Source organism: Lissotriton vulgaris, unplaced genomic scaffold (genome assembly GCF_964263255.1).
Source record: "Lissotriton vulgaris unplaced genomic scaffold, aLisVul1.2 SCAFFOLD_1063, whole genome shotgun sequence".
Taxonomy (NCBI): domain Eukaryota; kingdom Metazoa; phylum Chordata; class Amphibia; order Caudata; family Salamandridae; genus Lissotriton; species Lissotriton vulgaris.
In genome coordinates this window covers 83,709-100,145 of record NW_028246584.1, presented here as the reverse complement: position 1 = coordinate 100,145, position 16,437 = coordinate 83,709, and positions in this window count along the sequence as shown.

Genomic DNA, 16,437 nt, shown 5'->3' with positions numbered 1-16,437 from the left:
TACGTCAAATCCATAAATATTTGAAATCATTTTTATTTGATTCAGTTCTCTTACGAGAACAACAATTTTTTTTAGGCAATAACAATTACATTTTTTTACTGATAAAATTATTACACTAATAACATTTTTAAAATGTTTTTAAAATGTTATACATGTTAATACACACAAATTCATTTGGTGGAGCTTGGTAGAGTGAAATCAAATTCCGGACCGAATTTATTTTACATTTCATTTTGATCGGAATTATGTATCTGTTCCTGGCTGCCACCACAGTCTCATTTGGACAAATAAACAGCACGTGTTCTAGGTCTTGCACGCCACCTTTACATAGGTCACAGAGATTAGTCCCTCCTTCTTTTGATGACCAGTTGAATGTGTGTGATTGCAGGGGTAATATTCCGAGCCGTACTTGTATAATACTTCTCCTAACTCCATGATTTAAATTAAAAAAGATATATGGTTGAATTTTTTTTAAAACTATTGTATCCACGTACTGCTTGTACGTTGAGAGCCTGGAGCAGTGTTGAATGTACAATTCCATGCTTATCCTTGGGGTTAGGTGCTTCAAGCAAAGTTTCAGTGGGCTGGTGACCAAGATTTTAACATTTCTATGGAAACTGATGTCAATTTAAAAGCAATGCTTAGGTTTTTGTCAAAAACGTACTTCGGAGAGTCTGGCTCGAGTGACACTATTTTTAACAGTGCTCTTAGAGATCCTTGATCTGCATGAACCAGGTTGTATGCCCATCTAATTATGTGTGAGATCCCTCTGGCGTAGGAACTAACTAGCAATAGTTCTAACCTGAGAGCTTGAACCGGGACTGCTTGCGACATCCTGGTTAGTTTTCGCAGGATTTTCCCTTCTTTGATGTCAATTTGCTTCCATTCTGTTATTTGTATATGTTGTATAGCATATGACAAAACTGCTGGGATTTTTTAGCTATATACCTGGAGCAAGGAGAAGTGCCTTTGACCAGTGGAAGAATAAAGTCTTTGAAGATCCCCTGAATGGATATCCGTGTTTCGACTCATCTTTTGGAGTTGAGGCTGATTGTACAAAGACTAAGTGAAAGTTCTCCCAAGATATATGTAGTCTTTGACAATTTCCAATGGTTTTCCCCCTGATAATCAGTTGTATTTGTAATAGGTCTTCTTTCTTGTAAATGGTAAAAAATTTGTTTTGGTGACATTTGGAATTAAATAATTTTCTTCGGTGTAGCTAGTAAGTGCCAACAGATTTCTTTGGAGGCCAAATGGGGTCAAGTCGAGGATTACTACATCGGCAGCATACATCAAACAATGGATTTTAGTAGAAGCAATCTTCGGCGGAAAGTTGTTGACCTGGTTAAGATTTTCTGGTAGGTCACTCAAGTATAAAGAAAGCAAAAGGGGGGCTAAGAGACACCCTTGACGCAGGCCATTTGGGGTAGATATTGGGGAGGTAAGACCCTTTTCCCTCCCCATTTGGACTTGGCACCATGGGGATCCATAAGATCTGATCACCCTGGCCAGTGGAGTAACATAAAGATTAAAGAGTGTAGGGCTAAAATAGATCCACGAGGCACTCCCATCTTTACTGGCCGACTGCATGAAACCATGTCACTGATCTGTACTGTAGTGGCTCTATCGGCTTAATAACTCTTGAGCCACTTTAAAGCCTTCCCTCTGACACCAATCTCCGAGAGCCGTTGTTCTAGAATGCCATGGGAGATGGTGTTGAAAGCGGCCAAGAGATATAACAAAACAAGAATGGTGGTTTGTCCTTTGTCCAGTGCCAATCTAATATTATCCATTACCTCCACTAGCGCTGTTTCGGTGCTGTGGGCAGCTCTAAAACCAGATTACGATGGATCCAATAATCCCTGACTTTCAAGGCAAGTCACAAGTAGACGGTTGATTAAAGACTCAAGTACTTTTCTGAAGTAGGGGAGCAACGAGATCGTACGATAGTTCGTCAAGAGTTTTGGGTCCGCTGTAGGCTTTTTAAAAATTGGCCTAACTCTGGCAGCCTTCCATACCACTGGAAATGCTGATTGTGACACTGACTTATTAAATAGGTCAGTGAGAATGTCAAGGAGAAGAGGGATGATGGTGGCAAGAAATCAAGGTGGCATAGGGTCAATTGGTGAACCAGATTTAATTTTTGATATAGCAATTGCCACTTCCTCAGAATTATACAGAGAAAATTCTTCTAGAGAAGGAAAAGGACCAGTTGAATCAATGGGGTATTTTCCCTGAAAGTTTATAGATTCAGGAGGCAGAAAGGAGCTATGAATTGCCAAAATCTTACTCTCAAAGAAATGAGAAAGAGAGTCAGTCCAGTCCTGTGAAGCGGAGGCACATGTTTGTCTGATATTCATCATGTAGTTGAGGTGCATGCATTTATATTTTTCATGATCTTACGGGCTTTTACTTTTCCGCTGTTTCCGTTCCACAGTCCTACATGAGAATGTATCCATTTTTAATTTCTCAGTAAACTAAGGGGCAGTTCTGGGTTTAAATTTAACCCTAGAGAAGGGGGCAACCTTGTTTAAGGTTGCAGTGATTGCTTCCTCAAAAGAAGTCCCTACTTGATCTATACTAGCCTTGTGACATATGGGAGGGAAACTAAAATGAGTTGAAAAAGAATTAAGGGTGACTTTACGCCATATCCTTCTCCATATAAGTTGCTTTCTAGTCTCATTTTTGGTCATATAGACTGGGATGGTAAATTTCAACAGGTCATGATCTGACCATAGTAACGGGGATGGGGGGTCTACTAAGATACTGATGGAGTTTGTAAACAAAAGGTCTAAAGTGTGGCCAGCAGTGTGTGTAAACCAGTGACTATTTGGGCTAGCCCCAGGGTAATCATGTTAGTGACCAATTGATTAGTATCTGGGTCGATTGCATTTCTGCATGGTAATTGAAATCTCCAATTGAAAGGGTGTTCTCTGTAGCAAATCCATGAGGATCAATGGCCTCAAGCAGATTGTGTGTAAAATCCTTTCTTGGGCTGGGTGGTCTATAAACTAAAGCTCCTCTCCACATGCCTTTGCACAGCCCATCTATTCTAAAGATACAAAGTTCTTGTTGATCTGAACTCATAGATTCCAGAGAGGGGATTGTGGCTATACATAGACCCGCCTCCTCTTCTCTTGATTATGTCCACTCTAGTTATATTATCTTGAGGGGGAAAAGCAGTTACCACATCAGAGGAGGCATGTTCATGTAGCCAGGTTTCTGTTATAAAACAGATATCAGGTAACTCCCTGTCCAGGAAACTCTATAGCGTGCTTTGGAGCTGAAGGGGCAATAAAAATAAATCCCTTTTAATGGTTTGGGGATTTTGATATTGGCTGATTTGCATTTTATAATAAGGTTACATGGAGGAGCTAAGTTTTCAGGACTAAAAGTTCCAGATGCACTGGTAGTGGCTATATAATAGGTTTTTCCCCATGGCAATTATTTAGGCAAGTAAGCTCTTCACTAGAGTAGCGCAATATAGCCATATTTAGCCGCTCACCGGAAAAACACATGGGGAAAAGACCAAAAGAAGGACTGGGGTCCTGGCGCTGGCGACGGTCTGGCGCAGACGGGCACAGACGGGCTTGCTTTTGGACCGTCTTCGGCACGCCACTGCACGTTCCCGCGCTTCCCCGCCTTAAGTAGGTCGGGATGTCTGGCATGTTTTACAAGCTAGAGCGCTTACCTCAGTTTCCGTCAGGCACAGGAAGTATGCCAGAATATACACGCCCCTCTGCTCAAATGGCACAAGCTGTGGCAGACCAATGGCAGCTGGCAACAAGTAGAGGGAGGATAAAAGAAAGTCAAAACACTGACTACACAACGACACAATATAGAAACAGGTGAGTGGCAACAGCGTAATTACATCCAATTAATGCATTAGGGATTAAGACTTTACAAGTTCACAATATAAATATATGCAGTTTCACATTATTTAAACCATCACACAGTAAAAACAGTGCAGGGTAGTACCGGGAACCGCACCCTATAGCCGGCACTCAGTAGAGTGCCGGCTATAGGAAAGGAAAATGGACAACAGATCAGTGCTTAAACCTAAACCTGATCATTGCGTATTACACAATGATTAAGAATGGTCACCTTTTTATGGCCTTCATGGATTTGTCGGCCGCGTTTGACTATGCAGTTCATTCTAAGCTGTGGGAATTATGGAAGAAATGAGAGTTGACCTCGATTATTAACTTTAGTTGCGGGATGTATACTGATGCCACAGCTTGTCTTCGTTATAGTAGAGAGGGAGAGTGCACAAGACACTATCACCATTGGAGTGAGGCAGGGGTGTGTCCTTGCCCCCTTTTTATTTGCGTTAGACACCAGCGCTATTGAGCAGGCCTTCAAGGGATCTACTAAAGATGGTTCTCTGATTAATTCATCTCCCGTCCTGATACTCCTCTATGCAGATGATGCAATGTTGCTGGCGAGCATTGGCAATGCTCCACAAAGTATGGTGACTAATAGGGGGTTGCAAATGGAGCAAAACATTGGTGGGATTTTTAGTTTTATAAAAACTATTTGGATCCAAAACAATAGACACTATAAAAAAGATCTATCAGTCAAAGATAGTGTCTGTTGCAACCTATGGGGCAGGTTTATGGGGCCTAACTGGTGTATACAAACTTCAAGGCATGGAGGATGGTTTCTTGAAGAGACTAGGCTGCCTCCTGCAAACCTGTACTTCTTACAATTGCCAACTTCCCTTACATGACCAGGTCCGTATTGCACCCATTTTACTGTGGCATTCATTCTGGAAGAGAGAAACACTATTCTTAACAAGAGAGATTTTAAAAGATTGCCTGAAATTAGATGGGGTATCTAAAATAAGATTGCTAAAATATATTGAGTCCAAATTGGAAGTAATTGAGCTTGGAATATTGTTTAAAGAGCCCAACTTATGCTTGGCATTTTCAAGGAGTGATCTTAAAGCCAGATTAATGGATAAACTGGACTGAAACTGATAAGAGAGCAATTGTAACAAGTTCACGGTCAAATATTATTCTTTAAACCCTGGCAAACACTATACTTCGCCTTCATACCTGACATTTGTCTTTAATCTTCAACATAGATATGTACTATTGTAATTCTGCTTGAAATACATCTCTCTAATGCTAGGGTACCCCGCCAAGACGTATTCTATTTATGCCCTGCTATCTTGCCCATGTGATGGACAATCCCCTCAGACTGACCTTCATCTCTTTTTCTTCTGTAACTTATATGCTGAGGAAAGGAAAAAATATATCTTACCGCTTTTGCCTAAACTTAATTTTCGACAATGTAGTCCAGCTTTGTATTATCCCCAACTATTACCTCATCCCTTTGTCTGCTATTGTGTAGCCTTTTTCCTTCCCACTGCTATAAGAAAGAGAAGATTAACTCAATAGAGGGGGCCCAAACTTATAGCAAGAGGAGTGACATTAATATAAATATATGAACTGTCTGTTCTGTGATATGATTAATTTGATCTTTTCAATAATTGTATTTTCCTTGTATTTATCTGTATGTATAATGCTCTTAATACCATTAATTGATTGTTGTAGACTACTTCTTATGCCAATTGTAATGGCGAAATAAAGCTACTATGCCTGACTGACTGACTGACTATTACTAATTTATGTATAGGTCACAAACACTCTCATCCAGGTACTCGAACATGAACTCACACACCTGTAAAGTCATTCACCAGGTACTGACACACCAACGCGTACTCTCACACACTCACTCAAAACCCCATACAGTGAGGCTCACACCCGTTTACACATGCAAACACTTACTTACATACACGTAGGGCCTGATTATGCGTCGGCAGTCTAAGGAACGCCAGATTAGTGGTGGGGTAGCTGTGATGGTCAAGCCACCACCGCAACGTCGGTCCGTCTGCCCCATTAAGAGTTGGGTGGTCAGACAGCCCTGGGACCACTGCTGCCTGGGAACTGCTGTTCCCTGGAGGTGATGTGGTATTCAGAGGGCGTAATATGCTTCACGGGACTGCACCAGTCCCACCAAGCATATTACAAATGTCCTCTCTTCTGGTGGTGACATGAATGTTCCTCCTCCATGTCAACCCTGGCAGCGAGGAAATAAAAGGGGCCCTAGAGGGCCCCCTATGCCTCTTCTGCTTGTGCATGCACACATGGGGGGCATAGCATGTGCCCCCCCCTTTGTGCGTGCACAAGAGTTCCTGCAAGGCATGGACTTTTAAGTCCATTCTGTGCAGGAACCTTGTTAGGTTTTCCCTTTGTGGTGCACCGCTGCCTTTGAAAGAGGCACCACCCTGGGTACGCCACTCCACTGGCCAGATGACAAATAAATGTAATCTGGCGAGCGGGAGTTGGCAAATCTTTGCAGTGTGGGGGCACCACCAAAAGTCACAATCGAGCCCGTAGTGTGCAGGTTTTTTTCTACAATCTTTACCATTGCTTTTTTACCCACTATTCAATGATGATTCTTTCAACCGTTCATCATATATGGTGTATGAGTATAGAACCTGGGAATAGTAAAAAAAAGGGAAAATGCATCCACAGAGGACATTTTACAGTGACAAGCATTTTGCACAGTAAATAACGATCTCACTCAAAACTTTGCAGGCAGCTGTTATTGTAATGATTGCAGCTGATGGTTCTCCCCAGAGTAATGTAGAGGTGAAATGTCCTGCTGCACCTAGTTTATCCCGCAACATCCAGCTATACGCCCATTCATTCATTATTTTTAAGTGCTTCCACATGGAACTTGCCCTATGTAAATACTTCTTGGTGGTGCCTAAGCATGGGCGAATTTTGCGAATCTCGCGTTCGCGAATTTTGCGGATTTGCGAACTCGCAATCCGCAAAATCCGCGAATTGTCGCGAATTTGCGGATTTTTGTTTTTTTTTGTGTTCGCGCGGGTTTCTGCCAGTTCGCGAGGGTTTTGTACAATTTCGCAAACGCGAACTTACCTGTCGGGTCGCAAGTTTTGCGAACTTGTTGTTTCTACGTGTCCAGCCTGTTTGGGACACTCTTCTTCATCACTGCCACTCTCTGTCACCACTGCCACTCTCTGACTACTCATGCCACCCTCTGGCCCACCCATGCCACCCTCTGTTTCATCACAGCACCCTCTGGTTGTCCAGTCAGTGTACATTATTGTGGCAAAGCAAAGCACACCTTCCCTGCCTCAAGTGACCTGAATTAATTTGGGGCTGATTAATGTGTCACAGAATATTTTTTTAGCTGGCACCTGCTTCCTTAGTGCTTCCTGATTAGTGATCTTTTGCACTTGCTAAGTGCTTTCATTGTTGCAAAATTAGTTACAACACCTGCCCTGCCCCAACTGACAATAATGAATTAGGGGCTGATTAATGGATTTGAACTTCCAGCCTGGCTCCTTCTTGTCTCCCTTAGCTGTAATTCAGGACCTTTGTGGCATATGTGTAACTATTCTGAGGTTCAGAGCAGGGTCACATAATAGTTGCAACTGGCAACTGAACTCTGGAGGGGCCCCTCAGGAAGCACTACAGGAAATGGCTACTAATGACGAGCCTGAACTTTTGAACCTGGTAAGTAGTTTCAGTTTTGCTAAGATCGTATTTCTGCAATTTAGCGCTTATTCGCGGGGCGCGAAGTTGTACTGGGAAGCCGCGAACTCACGCGAACAGTGCGAGCAAGCCATAAAATCCGCTGCTCGCGGATTTGCGGATTTTGCGGGAGATTCGCGAATCTCGCGGATTGCGAATTTACCGAAAATCCGGAAAATCCGCCAGCGAAACGGATTTTCCGCCCATGCTTAGTGGTGCCTCTCGGCAATTGTATGCCGCAAATATTTCTTTGCACATATTTCGCTGTAACCTTCTTTTCCCCTTACGTTATTATAAAATACTTCCAGACTTCACTTTGTTTTCTTGGAGGTGGTGTATCTTCCTCGTCATCCTCAACAGGTTCTGGATGTTCATCCTGGACAGAAGATGAAGCTTCAGCCATTTTATGAAAGTAAAGCACTACTGGTCCTCAATCTTCTATGTACAGAGTTCTCTGGAGAATTAACTGGTTTTGGGTGTGGTTTTACATGTGCATGGGTGGTATTCTTATGTATCAATCAAAAGTCAAGGATTGGGTGTGTCATCAAGTGAATTCGAGAATCCTTTCCATTGATTCGCAGGTTCAAGAAACGTGTAACTTGAGTAACTTTCTTGAAAAGCAGATATAGGGAACCATATGTTTACTTGTATACATGGTCATACTGATGTCATTAATTGAGGAAGGTGTATATGTGAAAAAATCTTTAAAATCTTTAGTGAATCTGTGGGCCCAACTTTGCGGATTCATTGCTAAAAACATGATTGGAATTGAGAACTATAGAGTACTTATGGTCCAGTCTATATTTTTGACCCGCGGAGGCACCTTACATTTACCAAAAACATTATATATTTTACATTGAAAGGCTCATTATGATGTCGGGCGGAAAGCCTCTGCCCAACACCGTCTTGGATTCGAGACCAATTTGCAGTCGGTGTTTCCGATCACCGGATGGCGATGCGACCGAACACTGTTCCCAGATTCCCATTGTTTCCTATGGGAGCTCATGTTACGCCTGAGAACTGGCCATAACACATGCTCCTACGGGGAAATGTCATGTATGTATAAAACCCTGCACCCTGTCGCAGGCACCCCATGGTGCCTGCCACACAGTGCAGGGTTTTACGGGGGGACCTTAGGGACCCCCTCAGCCACCAGCTGTAGGGCGCGGTCTGAGGAGCCCCTGCCAGGGGCCCCCCTAGTCATTTTCCAGATGCCTTTCCATGTCGGAAAGGCAGACGCTGAAAAACTGTTGGAAACCAACTTCATAATCCCGATGGCAGAAACACCATCCATAGGGTTTACTGTGCAGTTCAGATCACAAGAACTTAATGAGTCAGTCGGAACTGAGTTTGAATGACTGGCCAGTTCACGTTCCGACCACGAACATCATAATTGGGTGGTGGGACTGTAAACGGACCGAATCTGTCGGAAGGGATCCAATGCAGTACGGAAGATTCTGACTGTCTAGCAGAGGCTTTCTGCCCAACATCATAATGAGCCCCTTAGTACATATCTGATTTTTACCTTTAAAATGAATACAAACTATCTTTTTTTCTGAAAAAACAGAGTACAGTTTTGAAAAAAATTACTTAATTAAAAAGCTAAATAAATTGTAATATACTTAGTACTAAAAATAAACCATAGAAATTAACTCACAAAACTAAACATTACAGGGACATAATACTTTAACAATAGAATTTGAAGGGGGGTGTGGCCAGCTACTGAACATGGCGAACACGTATTAAGAGAGCTCCAGAGCCCAAGCTCAAACATCCTGGCATATCAAGCATCCTGATCTATGATTGTGGTATGGAAATGCCACTAGTGCAGTGCAGCAGGTGAACGGAGCACCAGTGCCTGAAACAGCGTCAGCCTTAGCTATCGGAGGCTGTGGGAATGGAATCAGCGAGACAGCCACTGCGGGGGGAGGGCCGAAGCACTACGCAGATGGAGACGGCGCAAACCACATACCTCATCAGGCTGTGCAGAGTCCGGGATTTGCCTGGTAGTAGCTGCGAGGATGCCCTTTGGTGTGTGGACTGACCTATGGCCCACTGAGCGGACAGCAGAGGACCTGGGCCCTGGTCCTAGGGCGAGGCGGCCCGTGAGAGATCTCGGCCCTGCCCGGCATTGGTGGCTGGAGCGCGGCGCTGGCCTGAGACCGGGCGGGATCTGCTGGGTAGGACTTGGCTGAGGGCCCTCTGCTGCTGCCAGCGGCTCCTGCTTGGGATCCGGGGATTGGTTGGCACGCTGCCACCCCCTCCCTCTACCTCCTGTGAGCAGACTAGATTAAAAGCCTGCCGGGACGGGGAGGTGAAACGGGCTGCAGGCCATTGTGAGGCAGGCCCCTTCCTGGGGGGTCTGAAGTACGGAAGGGTAGAATCCCCCGAAACACAGCAACGCTGCAACAGGAGGGATGCTGAGACTGCCCTCTGCCCCGGGGCTGAGCTGCCTCTGACGGTGCGTGGAGCATCGGCCCAGCTTCTGCGCCTATGGTCTGATTTGGAAGGCTGGTACCAATATGTACTGTGTGTGAGAGGCCTATCTCGACTGCCTTGTGGATGGTGCGTAGCTGTAGGGACTTTTTTCTACCAGGCAAGCAGGCATCACAAGTGAGGGAAAGGAACTGTGAACAAAAGGATGAACATGTGGCGTCTCCTTTCCTCCCCTGCTCTCCCATCGTTGACTCTGGCATAATTTGCACAACAGTGACTCTGTGACCATGGTTACAGGCGGAAGTGGTTACGCTGAGTGGTGCTATCAACGGGGCCCATTGTGTTGGTGGCTGTAGGCAGCATGGAGATCTGTGATGGGTTCTGCCTCCCTGGTCTCTGCGGGAGACCTTCCGAGATTTTGGGAGCCTTCTACTCTATGAAATCTGCCCTGCCAGGAACTGGCAGTGGGAGCGGGGAACCTGTACAATGGCATTGGTTATGGAAACGCGGCCTATGTGTAGATGTCTAGCTGAGCCTGTTACGCTTTTTGTACTCCTATCTTCTACATAGCGTGGGAGCACTGCTAGATACTAATTATAGAGGATAGGGGGACCCTGGCTTGGCCACTGCACCTGTACTGACCTATCGTATACCCAGATCTGCTGTTCAGATGGTGTGAAGTCTGATAACCTGAAGTGGAGAGATGGGCTGCCAGCGGATTAAAACTCAAGAGGTAGCGGCCACTAACTCCCAGGAAGTAGACAATGGATTTGCCTACGAGCATGCAATTACTCAACACAATCCCCCCCATAGAGGACTTGGAAGCGCAGCATAAACTGGACTTGATACTGAATGGAGTCAGAGAATCAAGGAGAGCTATCGAGCAGCAAATAGGCACCCTCACCACGGGTTTCACCCTCCTAAAAGCAGACCATAATAAATTGGCTCACAAGTTAAAAGATCAAGGCTCCATACTGGAAGACCTGGTGCCCCAACACAAGGACCAGGCGAATCAGCTCCAATCCCTTCTGAAGCAGGTCACGGGGCTGATGGAGAGGGTCGAGGAGGCAGAGGGCAGGGCACGGCGCAATAACATTTGCGTCATAGGGCTGCCGGAATGAAGCAAAGGGACTGAAGCACAGTCCTATATGGAACATTGGTCCTTCATGCATGTGAGCCCAGAGGGCCTCTCCGACTTCCTCTGTGTTAAAAGGGCTCATCGGATCCCCACTGGAAAGGCAAAAAAGTGGGAGCTCCGCCAAGTCCCTTAATTGTGAAAATCCTCAACTATAGGGACAATGATATGCTGCTGCAAAAAGCATGTGAGACACCACAGATCCAGTTTGAGAACTGCCAAGAATCACTCTACCCTGATTACACGCTTCTGGTACAACGGCGGCGCTCTACCTTTCAAGATGTAAAGAGGAAACTATGCACCCTGAACCTCAAATATGCCCTACTGTTCCCCACCCATTTGAAGATAATCTAGGACCAGAAGACATACTCTTTCGAAAGCCTGGAATGCATCAAAGAATGGCTGGAAGTTATGGAACCTACACCACTTTTGGGCCGGTCCCCTCCTAGACCACGTGGACCTAGAAACGGAGAGACCTGCAGTCACAACATGGGATTGAGTCCAAGCGCATGAATCCCTTTCCTGGATGCACACAGAAGCAAGCCCAGACAAGTTAGGAAACGGCCCTGGCAGCAGTGAACACCTTCAGGGACAGCTCCTCCTGCAGGCTGTTGGAATCATCAGAGCACAGCATGGTCCGCTCGGACTCCGAGGGCAGCTTAACACTCTTTCCTACTGTGAAACAGCATATGGACTACTGGGATAGCAGCTTGATTGCGGTGGTTTCGCTGCTGCTCGCCGGCACCTTGTATATCTTTTTTCACTGTTTCTATATCAGGTACTATGACAAATGTACTGTTCTACATGATACACTCGGTCTCTAGGGAGCCCCAGGTTATGTGCTACGTTACATAATGGATGTGGCTGCCAGTCCGCACTTTGTAACTGCTACAGTGTATTGTGTATTGGTTTATTGTTCACCTAGTTTGGTCTGGCCTGTTTTAGGTTGTAGGCGTGACCTGGTATTAAGTTTAGGTTGGGGGGTATATGACTCTGGCACAATAATAGCGTTAGGGCTCCCACGATTGTATGATCCACTGCATAGTAGAAGAATCAGGTGCTGTATGGCACAGCATAGGCTAGACAAATATAAATTTGTTACATGGAACGTCAGGGGGTTAGGCTCCATACATAAGCGGCATAGAGTAGCATAGAGTACACGCATTTTTGTTACGCCGAGGGTCACAGGTGGTCTTCCTCCAAGAATCGCACTTAATGGAATCGGAGGCTTCCAAAATGAGAAAGAAATGGAGAGGTCAAGTCATATCCACCAATTACTCTGCCTTTGCCCTGTGGATGACGATCTGGATAAGGAGGGGATTGCCATTTGTTGTGTTGGAAAAACGAATAGACATGCAGGGCCGGTACATATTCCTGTGCGGTATACTACACGGAATACCGGTTGAACTAGGAAACATTTACACTCCAAATTATGACCTACACAAGTATTTCATGAGTCTAAATTAAATACTGGCGGGGTGGGAATTGTGTCCATGGCTCATAGGGGGTGACTGTAATGCAGTGATGGACATCACCCTGGATCGATCACACCCTCCCCTGCGGATTGCGTAAGCTGTCAAGTAGGCGGAAGCCCTTTGCGAGTGGGTACAGGGCTTGTCCCTATGTGACACGTGGAGCCTAAGGAAACCGTTGCACAAGGAATACTCCTTCTTCTCCCCGATTCACCAGTTGCACACCAGGATAGACAGGATAATGTGTTCCGCGTCCATAGCGTACCAAATTACAGACACCACACACTTAGCAAATACATTTTCAGATCATAACCCACTGGAGACAGTTTTTAGATGGGGCAAACTACCCTCCCCAGTCCTCACATGGTGGGTATGGCCTCAAACATTGGAGGATTTGGCGTTTCACGGCATGCTACCCACGGCACTACAAAACTACTTTACAGAAAATCACAGCACTGCTTCCACCATACTGGTTGAATGGGATGCTGTGAAGGCAGACGTTAGGGGTGCAGCAATTAGCGCCACGGTGGGAGCTAGACAAGAGGTACATAGAAAACTGCAAGACACGGAGACGGATATGTCCCTACTAGAAAAGGAGACAAGACAAGACCCTGCGAAACAGGCACCGCTACAAGAGACACGCATCCAACATGCAGAACTGCTTGAAACACGGAGACTGATAGATTATAGGTCTTGCACACAAATACACCATTTGAATGCTGATAGGTCAGGTACCCTCTTAGTTAAACTGATTAGAAATGACCCTCCCACTACTGTTATTAGCCGCATTACACTACCTGGGGGAGGGACTGCAACCACACAACGTGAAATTAGTGGGGCCTTCAGTGACTACTATGAAGGGCTGTACATGGCACCACCCTTTTTGGGAGAGTCTTCCATTGACAACTTTCTTGCGGACCTACTGTATCCACAACCTCCAACAGGCATGCAGGTGGACCTGGGGGGACCTATTACCAGGGCAGAAATAAAACCAGCCATAGGCAGACTCACACACAAAAAACACCGGGCCTGGATGGTCTGCCGGTGGGATTCGTTGACACATACTCTGAGATATTTATTCCTGGAGGAGTTATATAAGAAATCACTGAAGATGGTACACCTGCCTTGCACCACCGCCCAGGCGCTGGTTATGTCATTGCCGAAGCCAGGTAGGGATCGAGAAGGCATGTCTGGCTATCGCCCCTTGTCCCTGCTATGTACAGAATACAAAACTTTGAGCAAAGTATTGGCTAACAGAATTCAGCCATACCTCCACCATTTGATCCATTTGGATCAGTGTGGGTTTATACCAGCTAGGAGCACTTCATTAAACCTAGATAGACTGCACCAAATCATGTTGGCTGATCTCACACAATATCCAAACATTGGCTGCATATCCCTGGATATGAGACAAGCATTTGATATGTTGTTTGGGAATACATGTTTAGGCCCATTGCACGCTTTGGTCAAATCCCAAACATGTAAAATGGGTGAAGCTACTGTATGCGGCGCCCACTGCAAGAGTCCGAACCGGGGAGCTTATCTCCAGGGAATATGGTATCCACAGGGGTACGTGACAAGGTTGCCCCCTATCCCCAATATTATTTGTTTTAGCACTGGAGCCATTTGGACTCCAAATACGTCGAAAGACCGCAATGGTGCGGTATCCCTACAGGCACCCTACCACATCTGGTATCAGCATATGCAGATGATCTTATCTTATATGTGATGTACCTGTTGGAGGGACTGGGCTTGCTTCCCTGTATCTTGGCTGAGTTCGAACTGATATCAGGCTTATCCATCAATGAATCAAAATCCAATGCCTTTTTCTTTCAAACCAAACATACCCGGTCTATATTGCTTTCGGAGAACTCCAGCTGCCATTGGCCCCACAGACCTTCAAGTACCTGGGCCTGAATGTGTATCGATCGCAGGCAGACATGTTGGAGGACAACCTGGGTAAGGCTATTTGGGGCATACGCACGCAAGTAGCTTTCTGGACTACGTTGCCAACATCAACATCGGCGATGGGTCGCGTGGCTTTATCTAAGATGTGGTCCTTCCCTGTCTTTTGTATTATTTCACGAACCTGCCATTGTTAATACCTGCAGCGATTTTTAATACACTAGACACCATCCTGATAGATTTAATATGGGGGACGAGGTGATGCCGAATAAGTCTTAAGAAACTACAACTCAATACTCGGGAAGGCAGTCTGGGGGCGCCAGACTTCAGGGCTTATTATTATGCCTGTCAAGTACAGTGGCTGCATGGACAGAGAATGGGGGGACATATTGGAATACCCACGGAAAGTACCACGCAATGCCAAATTCAAGTTTATTCAATGTATGTTTATACTTAGAGCTTACTTGAAGCCGCAAAAGCTACGCAGAATGCTCGGAAACAGCACACTGCTGCCCCGATGCAAATTCCCCGAAGCGGATCTCCTCCATGTGGTGTGGTCCTGTGTTTGCCTTGGTGAGTCATGGAGGGAGGTTACACGTATGTTAGGAGACATCACACAGCTGCCCATGGGAAACACGGCTGTAGAATGCATATTGGGGGTTTGCAAACGGACAAAGATAACAAAAGGTTCAACTTCGCTTTCTGGACCTGGCATTCATAGTTGCAGAAAGGTCCATAACCATGCGCTGGAAGTCAGCCAGGACCCCCACCTTAGGTGTGTGGCATACTGAAATGCTTTGATGGGCAGGAGCTGAAAGCGCGGCGCTGCGTAGGGAAGAGGTCCGTGGTCTACGGAAACATCTAATCTCCTTGGACTGGGATACAATGGTGGAAGCATTTAGAAACATCAACCTGGATGCTGCTTCAGACGTTCCAAACACTCAATAGTAACTGCAATCACACAATAATGTGCCTATTAACCCCCGCAGGTAATAGATGAAGTAGTGGGATCAGACATTAGACACAAAAAATCCAACAACCTGGAGAAGTTTTATAGATATACACGCTACATAGATAGAGCCGAAGCCGGGAGGGGGGTGGGTGTTAGAAAGGAGAAGGGCAGGGTTCTTGAGTACTGATTTGTTGGGATGAATGTGCTGTACATCCTGGAAGGAGAATTTAATGCACAGACATAAATGTTGGCTGGAATTCCTTAGGATGATAATGATGATGGTTATGTATCATACTACATGCAGATATTTATTTTATTAATTATTTATTTACAAGGTTTTATATAGCGCTACTGGACCCAAGAGTATCAGAGCGCTTTACAGGATAAATAACAGATCAACATAGGGCAATTTGTTAACATAGGATAAAGCATTGGAGACTTACGAGAGTAAAAGGAAAAAGAGTAATTCAGCGATCAAGTGAAGGAAAAGAGGACTGTTGAATAAGTAGATAGAGAGGGGTAGAGTTGTTAGATTGAGGATGAAAGAAGGAGAGAGAAAATTGGAGAGGTAGGAGTGAGTAGAGGAAATGCATAGAGTAAGTGGACAGAGATGTCAATATAATTAAGGACCACAATATTTGTTGAGAAGAAGCAGCTTGAGGCTTTTTTTGAAGAGGGGGTAGGAAGGGTTGCAATAAAGATCTTTGGGAAGAGAATTCCAAATAGAGGGGGCATTCCCTGAGAATGAACGTGATTGGGTCTTTTTATTTTTGAGCTGAGGGGGTTTAGGACAAGGGCGTTAGTGCTCCTCAGAGATCTAGTACACCCTGCTTTTTGGAGTTTGTCAGAAAGGTACAAAGGGATGTTTTGGTGAAGGACTTTGTGAGTGATACAGGCAATCTTGTAGGTGGATCTACCTTCAATTGGAAGCCATTTGAGGTTTTTGAGGACAGGGGAGATGTGATC